The sequence below is a fragment of the Trichechus manatus genome, unplaced genomic scaffold, assembly GCF_000243295.1.
Source record: "Trichechus manatus latirostris isolate Lorelei unplaced genomic scaffold, TriManLat1.0 scaffold00015, whole genome shotgun sequence".
Lineage (NCBI taxonomy): Eukaryota > Metazoa > Chordata > Mammalia > Sirenia > Trichechidae > Trichechus > Trichechus manatus.
Genome location: NW_004443951.1, coordinates 13,520,734 through 13,530,032, shown reverse-complemented (window position 1 = coordinate 13,530,032; position 9,299 = coordinate 13,520,734). Strand labels below are relative to the sequence as shown.

At 39.4% G+C, this 9,299-nt stretch overlaps 1 pseudogene; it reads right to left on the bottom strand.

Moving 5' to 3' along the window:
• Positions 1 to 1,410: 1,410 nt before the first annotated feature.
• LOC101356708 (olfactory receptor 2A1/2A42-like) lies at positions 1,411 to 2,369 on the bottom strand (annotated as a pseudogene).
• Between the last annotated feature and the right edge of the window lie 6,930 nt (positions 2,370 to 9,299).

The window sequence follows — 9,299 nt, the reverse complement described above, 5'->3', positions numbered from 1 at the left end:
CACTCTCTGTGTAAATAGAAATCCAAGCTGCTGGCAACCACAGTTGGGGTAGTACAAAGGAAATAGAAGAGCCCATAAAAGTGAAGAAGATCTGAAAGAAGAGTTGGGGATATTGCAGACCGGGGTGGGGGTGGGGCTGGGAAAAATCACATAATGAACATTTATTGAGAAGTTAATATTTCACTGCACAATGCAACTTGCTTAGGCTATAGGATGCTGGTGAAGAGGATCTAAAGTACTCAATAAAGCTCCAGACTTTAAGGATCTCACCCTGTAGTTGTGATTTAGAATAATAATCCTAAGTGTTTTCAATTCCTCAATAGTATCGCATCTTTTATCTCTATTGGGTACTTGAGATGTGGCATAGTATAATGAGTAAGAGCCTGGGGTCTGGAACTATACCACTTTGTTCAAGCCTCAGCTGTGTTACTTTCTAGCTGGGTGGCATCTGGCAATTTATTTAATCTTTTTGTGCTTCAGTTTCTTCATCTGTACAAAGAGGATAATAACAGCTATCTTCTTGTGTTGTTATGAGGGTTAAAATAATAAATACATATAAAGTACTTAGTCAATGACAGTCATATAGAAACAGCTTGTTGTGGATTGAATTGTGTCCCCCAAAAATATCTGTCAACTTAGCTAGGTCATGATTCCCAGTATTGTGTGATTGTCTACCATTTTGTAATCTGAGGCAATTTCCCTATGTGTTGTAAATCCTATCACTATGATGTAATAAGATGGATTAGCGGTAGTTATGTTGATGAAATCTACAAGAGTAGATAGTGTCTTAAGTCAATCTCTTTTGAGATTTAAAAGAAAGAAGCAAACAGAGAGACATGGGAACCTCATACCACTGAGAAAGCAGTACCGGGAGCAGAGCACGTCCTTTGGACCTGGGGTTCCTGGGTGGAGAAGCTCTTAGTCCAGGGGAAGATTGACAACAAGGACCTTCCTCCAGAGCTGACAGAGAAAGCCTTCCCCTTGGAGCCGATGCCCTGAATTTGGACTTGTAGCTTACTAGACTGTAAGAGAATAAATTTTTCTTTGTTAAATCAATCCACTTGTGGTATTTCTATTATAGCAGCACTTGATGACCAAGACAGAATTCAATAAAGCTAGTTATTATTATTCAAGCACAATGAATATCATAAAATACATTTTACAGATATGGAAATTAAATCCCAGAGAATTTACTTCTCCAAGGCCACAGCAGGTCAATGATGGATTTAAGCTGGGAGCACAGTTCCCTCTGAGTCCTTTCCAATATTCCCATTGGAAATTAATATGAAAGTGGTTCTTTCTAGATACCTCCCTTATCCTAGGCTCCTCACTCAGTCCAGTGACTGAAGTAAAAGTGTGGAAGGTGTAGATAGGAGACCAGAGGGACTGCAGACATTCCTAGTCCATGACCTACTGAGTGTCCTCACTCATTCCAATTAACTTGAGGAAAGCCCTCTTCACATCCTTATTTCTAAGGCTGTAGATGATGGGGTTGAGAAAGGCAGAGATGACACTGTAGAACAGAGCAAACTTCTTTTCATTCTCTGGGGAGGCCTTGGAGCCAGGCCTCATATACATGACCATGCAGGGAATACAAAATATGGTGACCACAGTGATGTGTGAGGCACAGGTAGAGAAGGCCTTGATTCGCCCCAAGGTGGAGCGAATCCTCGGAATAGCCGTAAAGATTTGAATATATGAGGCCAGGATGAGGGCTAATGGGATCAAGAGCAAAATGAAACCCAAGATAAAGTCCACTTGATCATTGAGAGATGTGTCTGCACAGGCTAACTTCAAGACAGCAGGAATTTCACAAAAGAAGTGGTTGATTTCATTGGGGCCACAGTAGGGTATATTCATGGCAAAAACAGTGTAGATGAGAGCACAGGTGAGACCACAAAGGGCAGAGCTGACTGTCAGGAGTATACACAGGGTTTGGCTCATCTGGACTCCATAGCGGAGTGGATAGCACATGGCAACATATCTGTCATAAGCCATGGCTGCAAAACTCCAGGTCTTGGTGATGTCTAACGTACATCTGGATCACACAACCAACGTAGGAGATCGTTTTGTTCTTGTTTACTAGATGGACCAACATCTGGGGCACTGTGGTGGTAGCATAGCCGAGATCCAATAGAGAGAGGATGCTGAGGAAGAAGTACATGGGGGTGTGGAGGAATGCATCTGCTCTGATCAGGGTAACAGTGAGCCCATTGCCTAGGACTGTAGGTAAGTAGAGGAAGAAGAAGATGAAGAAAAGGATCCAGTTGGTCCTGGGGTGTCTGAAGAAGCCCAGGAGGATAAACTCAGTAACAGAGCTGTGATTTCTCCAGCCTCGACTTTGCATGGCCTTCCTTCTGAGAATAGAAGAGAACATATTCCTGACTCCTTTACAGTTTTAATGACAGAATGTGAGACCCACAGATGCAAGGCATCGCAAAGCTTAACTAATCAACCAAGACACCCACCCCCAAACTCAGAGAACATTCTATCCAAATTGGCTAGCATAGCTTTAAGCACTAGGTAGGTATTCTATAAATATTGTTGGTTTATCTAACTAACTAAACAAAAGCCAAAACAAAATTCACTGAGGCCAAGTCAATTCCAACTCATAGTGACCCTATAGGACAGAGTAGAACTGCCCCATAGGGTTTCCAAGGCTGTAATCTTTACAGAAGCAGACTGCCACATCTTTCTCCCATGGAGCAGCTGGTCGGTTCCAACAGACAACCTTTTGATTATCAGCTGAACGCTTAACCGTAGCGCCATCATGGCTCCTTTTCTAACTAACTAGATGTGATAAAATTCCAAGGGCCCTGTGAGAGGAATAGTACAGCAGAGAAGACCACACACACACACACATACACACACACACACACACACAATACAGCACACACACAGCATAAACCAGCCAAAGAAAGGAAGCTAGGGAAATACAAGATGTATTATAGTGAACTAAAACATTCTAGAGTTGTCTGTAGTTGCTAAAATCATTCTTCCAACTATCAAGACTGATAGGTTCTGCAATGATAATGTAAATGTAAAACAAACAAGCAAAAAAAAAAAAAAAACCTCTCTTTACCATCTTCCTTTCTGATGCTGTAACTTTGAAAACTCACACAAAATACATCTTTGGGAAAAAAGAAAATTTCAAATTAACTTTTTTTGAAAAGAGGAGAGAAATCTTTCCTCTAGAAACTTTGTCTTCCTCACTGCCACCTTCCGAGCCCTACCCACAGTGGTTACAGCTGTAAAGAACAAATTGACATTTAAAGATGGCCACAGAGACTTAGGTGTTGAAACCTAGAGAAAACTTCTGTTCCCTTGATATTTCTCAAAAAGATGAGACTTATTAACCTGAGAAATAGGTGCTTGTGTGTATGGAAGATTTTCTTAGAAACTAGTAAGGAATCTTCCACAGCCATGCTGTTCACAGGACAGAGTGAAGTGGTGAACAGGAATGAATCTTCAGTTTGATCTGAACTCAATCCTTGATCATATGTTGGCAGGCCTAGACAACAGAACATGTTACTGACTAATTCTTTTAATACTTTTGCTAGTTCTTAAAGAACTACAACAGAATGCTAACATCTGGATATGCCACCCATTCCAGACCACAAACAAGGAAATGGTCATTTACTGAATTTCCTTTTTATGTCTGGCAGGCACTGTATACAATGTTTTAAAAATAGTTATCTCAGTGAATTATCATAACAATACAGTGAGGTAAGTATCACTATTTTCATTTTCATAGAGTCATCCATCCAAGATCAAACAGCTAGCAAGTGGTACAGCCAAGATTCAAACTCCAAGTCCCATGCTTGTTCCACCACATTAAGCTGAAATGTGTCTTTCACACCATTAAATTATATTCAGGGTCTAGTGGGGCACCAAATACGCAACAAGCCTGCTTTAGCTGACATTGTGAGAGAAAAATCAACCCATGTGTTAACAATTTTAGAAGGCAGAGGTGCATATTACACAGGATGGCAAATTGCCAGGGTTTTTTTTTTTTTTTTTTTCCATAGAAAACCCCATAACTTTGGACCAGAATTTCAATATCTGAAACATTGCACAGGTAGTGGGAAGGCTGATCTCTGTTCATTTGAGTTAAAATATCATCCCATAAAGTCTTAAGCTTAGATGAATGTGGAAAAAATGATCCTAATATTTATGTTAGAGGCAATAGGCAATAGTATGGGAGTTATCAGGGTCTGAATCTGAATCCTCACTCATACTGTGTGTATGACCTACTAACTACATGCTGATAAATTTGAACTATATCTTTATCTTGGATCTCTCTTCTGAATTTATCTATCCAACTGACTACTTGTCATCTCCATTTGGATGTCTACTAGGCATGTTAAACTTAATATTTCCTAAAATCAAACTTCCTATCTTTCATTGTAAACATGCTCTTCTCACTGTCTTTCTCAACACAGGTAGTGGCAACTCCATTCTTTGAGGTGACTAAGGTAAAAACAAACAAACAAAAACCTTGGTCTTTCTAACTTTTCTCTTTATCCTATAACCCACAACATGCACTCCATCAGCAAATATTGTCAGGTCCTTTTCAAAAATATATCACTAACAAGATCACTTCTCACCATCTTTACCATTACCACTGTGGTCCAAATCATCGTCTTCTCTTGCCAGGAATATTGCAATATCCCCTAACCAGTCTCCTGGCTTCCGCTCACTTCGCCCACAGTCTATTCTTAGCACAGTAACTAGAGTGATTTTATTAAAACGTAGACAAGATCATATAGATACTATGTAAATTCTTAATTAAAACCCTTCACTGTCTTCTTGTAGCACTCAGAGGAAAAGCCAAAGTCCTGATGAGGGCTTCAAGGACTCTCATTGCTTCCCTGGCCTTATCTCCTCCCTCTCATCCCTCACTCTGTCTGCTTTGGCTGTAAGACTTTTGATGCTCCTCATTCAAGGCATAATCTTACTTCATTCAGAGCTTTTGCATTTGCTGTTCCCACCGCCAGAAATTTTCTTTCTCTAGGTATCTTTATGGTTCATGTACTCATCTCCTTCAAATATTTGCTGAAATGCCGTCTTCTTAGGGAAAATGAGTCTTTCTTGACCATTCTTTCTAAAATTGAAACATTCCACACTATGTATCCTCATTTCCTGTTTTATCTTTCTCCACAGCACATAGCATCTTCTAACATACTATATAACTTACTTATTTTTGTCAGTTTTCCTCACAACACAGAGATTTTTATCTTGTTGATTCATTGTGTATATCCAGCTTCTATAACAGTTAATAGCATATAATAGGCATTTATAAATGTTGAATAAATGAATAAAAAAACCCAAACCCATTGCCGTCAAGTTGATTCCAACTCATAGTGACCCTATAGGACAGAATAGAAATGCCCCATAGGGTTTCCAAGCAGCGGCTGGTGGATTTGAACTGCTGACCTTTTGGTTAGCAGCCATAGGTCTGAACCATTATGCCACCAGGGCTCCGAATAAATGAATAATTGAGTCTAAACTGGGCCCATGAGGAATGAGCCGTGGTATTACTTATGATGGAACTATCCTTGGTGCTGACCTCTGCTTCCTATATGTCTAGCCATTGTGCTTGACTTCCATGGCTTTTCCGTGGATTTATATAGCTCTTAACAGATTTCTAAACAGGAACTGACTCAGATTATTTATGTACATTCATTATGGTCATGCCACAATGCTGCAAAGTCAATACCTACTATTTACAGCATCTTACTACTGAGGAAACTAATTTATCAGAGTTAAGCAAATGGCCCAAGGACAGCCCAGAGCACTGTTTTCAATTCTTTTTTTTTTTTTGCAGAGTGTTTACTTTTTTTGTTAACTTTAGATGAAGGTTTACAGAACAAACTAGCTTCTCATTAAACAGTTAATACATATATTGTTTTGTGGCATTGGTTAACAACCCCATGACATGTCAGTACTCTCCCTTCTCGACCTTGGGTTCCCTATTATCAGCTTTCCTGTCCCCTCCTGCCTTCTAGTCCTCGCCCCCAGGGTGGTGTGCCTCTCTAGTCTCGTTTTGTCCTATGGTTCTGTCTAATATTTGGCTAACAGGTGAACATCTGGAGTGACTTCATTACTGGGCTAAAAGGGTGTCCGGGGCCATCCTCTTGGGATTGCTCCAGTCTCTGTCAGGCCAGTAAGTCTGGTCCTTTTTTTGGGGAGTTAGAATTTTGTTCTACATTTTTCTCCTGCTCTGCCCAGGACCGTCTATTGTGATCCATGCCAAAGCAGTCAGTGGTAGTAACCGGGCACCATCTAGTTGTACTGGACTCACCAGAAACACTTTCCCTTGTGTCTTTGGTTTTCTACATTCTCCCTTGATCCAGACTGGATAGGACCAGTGGAGTATCTTAGCTGGCCACTCACAAGCTTTTAAGACTCCAGAAGCTACTCACCAAAGTAAGATGTAGAATATTTTCTTTATAAACTATGTTTTGCCAATTGAGCTAGATGTCCCTGGAGACCATGGTCCCCAGCCCTCAGCCCAGTAATTCAGTCCCTCAGGGAATTTCGATGTGTCTATGAAGCTTCCATGACCTTACCCTGAACAAGTTGTGCTGGCTTCCCCAGTATTGTGTACTGTCTTCCCCTTCACCATAGTTACCACTTACCTATTGTCTATTCAGTGTTTTTCCACCCTCACCCCTCCCCTCCTTCATAAGCATCAAAGATTGTTTCTTTCTGTGTGTAAACCTTTTCATGAATTTTTATAGTAGTGGTCTCATTACACTGTTTGCCCTTTGTGATAGACTTACTTCACTCAGAATAATGCTCTCCAGATTCATCCACGTTGTGAGATGCTTCACAGATTCATCATTGTTCTTTATTGTTGTGTAGTATTCTACTGTGTGTATGTACCATAGTTTGTTTATCCATTCATGTTTTCAACTCTTGAAACTTCAATTTAAAAGGAAAAATGACAAACTAGAGTTTGTCCATCCAAAGACAAGAGCTTATCAATAAAGGGTCTGAAACCATGTTGGCTAAGGAACAGTGGAAGAGACTGAGAAAGTTTAGCTTGGAGACTTATCAGGAACTTCAGCAGTCTCATCAAATATTCCAAAGATTGTCATGCAGAAAAAGGTGCAAATGTGTATTGTATGTACCCAGAGGGGAAAAAATAGGAATGGTTGGTGAAAGTTTCAGGAAAGCAAATTTTAAGCTTTATTTATGAAAACCACTTCTAGTAATTCATACTTCCCAATAATGAAGCATTCTGTTGTTGAAGGAGAGTGGAATAACAAGCTCTCCATTTTTAGAACTGTTCATGCATAAGCTTTAAGGTCATATCATTCAGGGGTGCAATTAGTGCTTTGGAGGTGAAGTGAGACTGGATGACTTTAAAAGTTCATTTTACCATAAACGTCCTAAAATTCTTAAATTCAATGGCAGCAAGATTCAGAGAATCTATTATTTTAGGGATGACTGCTCAGTATGTACTCAAACTCATGGCAGAATCTAAAGTCAAATTTTGGTAATAATGAGTATACAAATGCCCACAAGAAAGTGGGGATATAATGTTGGTCAACTGTGATCTTAAACTTCAAAAGATAATTTAAATATGCAGAGTTCTTACTGGATCTGTTTTGTGGGCAATACTTGGTACTCCCTTGTATTATGAGCATTCCCCACATAGGCTCCATCAGGAAGGAGAGAATAACCTGAAAAGTGAGGAACATAATGGAGGTTGTAATAAAGCCTGTTTTAAAACCTTGTTATGTTTTCAGGTTTAAAGTTCTTTATTCTTGTCTCCCTTAAGAGAATGTTCTAAGAACCAAAGTAGGGAAATATGGACTATTTTAAAAGTTGCTAAGTAGCAACTGTATTTAAATCACAGAAAGACTATACAAGATCCCAGACAGAGTGGGGACAAGTATCATCCTACAAGAGTATTTTCACTGAAGGAGAGAACAAGAGTTTCCTCCATGACCGTTTCTGTTCTAGTCTCTTTTCCATTCAATCCAGAGTGACATTTCTAAAAGTCAGAATTGATCATTTTATTCCTTGGCTTAAAAGTTTTTAGAGGCTCTCGTTATCTGTGAGCTAATGACCAAACTCCTTAGCACGGCATTCACAGCCCTGCAGAATCTGATTCTTACCCATCAGTCATTCCAGCTTTTTTTCTTAACCCTAGTGTTTTTGTACAGCTTGCTAGCCTAGAGTGGTATTTGCATATTTAAATGTCAGAAAAAGTCATTTGTATATTTTCTGTGGCTGCTTTCATCCTACATCAATAGTTGAGAAGTTACATCAGAGACTGTATATGACCCATAAAGCCTAAAATGTTTTCTATCTAGTCTTTTACAGAAAAAGTTGGTTGACTACTGCTCAAGACAAACCAGCTCATTCACCATCCTCCAAATATTCCATGACCTTTCAAAAAGCTGCGTCCACTAAGCAGTATGTATCAGGAGGTAGTAGAGGCTCTGAGGTCAAAGAAAATTAGGTTTGAATCCAGCTCTGCCACTTCCAGCAACACAACCCAGAGAAAGTCATTAACTTCACTAAACTTCCATTTTCGCATCCATAAAACTTGTGGAATAACACGTATTTTGGAGGTTTTCATGAAGATTAAACATGATTTTAGATATATGTAACACTGTAGCATAAAATATCCATTATTATTATTACTACTATTATTATACTATTCCTCTAGTTGAAATGCCCTTACCTGTTTTCTTCACTTGGTAAAATATTAACCATAGAAGTCTTCTGTGATTTCCACCATTCGCCTCCTTTTTCTGGGATCTGATAACACTTTGAATGTGCTTCTATTTCTGCTCAGACTTACAGTGGTGCACACTTGTCTGTTGAATTCCTTAAAGATGTTTTACTGCTCTCTCTATCTCCAATTCATAGCACAGAGTCAGAGTAGAGAGTAACAAATAGTGGCTAAATGACTTAATGAAGTTATGTCAATGGTCTGAGAGTGAGTTAGTTGCAAGGCTGGACTCCCAGCCCAGTGGTTTCTCCATCACTTTCTCTTTCAAAAATACTCTCAAGGCCTTCTTCCTTGAGGACTTCTACCCAGTCATCCATTCCCAGCCCAACCAAAATCCTCTCATTTGCAATTTTTTAACTAAAATGTACAAACTTAAACAGAAGAAATGAAATCAAGAACACTTCAATAGTCCTTATATTATCTTCCTCAAATGGCCTTCCCTTTCACTCTTTGTCTGTGCCACTTGAAATGCCATTAAGATGATAAGTGGAACAGAGGTAGAACTTATTTTCATTGAGCACTTACCATGGACCAATTACTTTACATT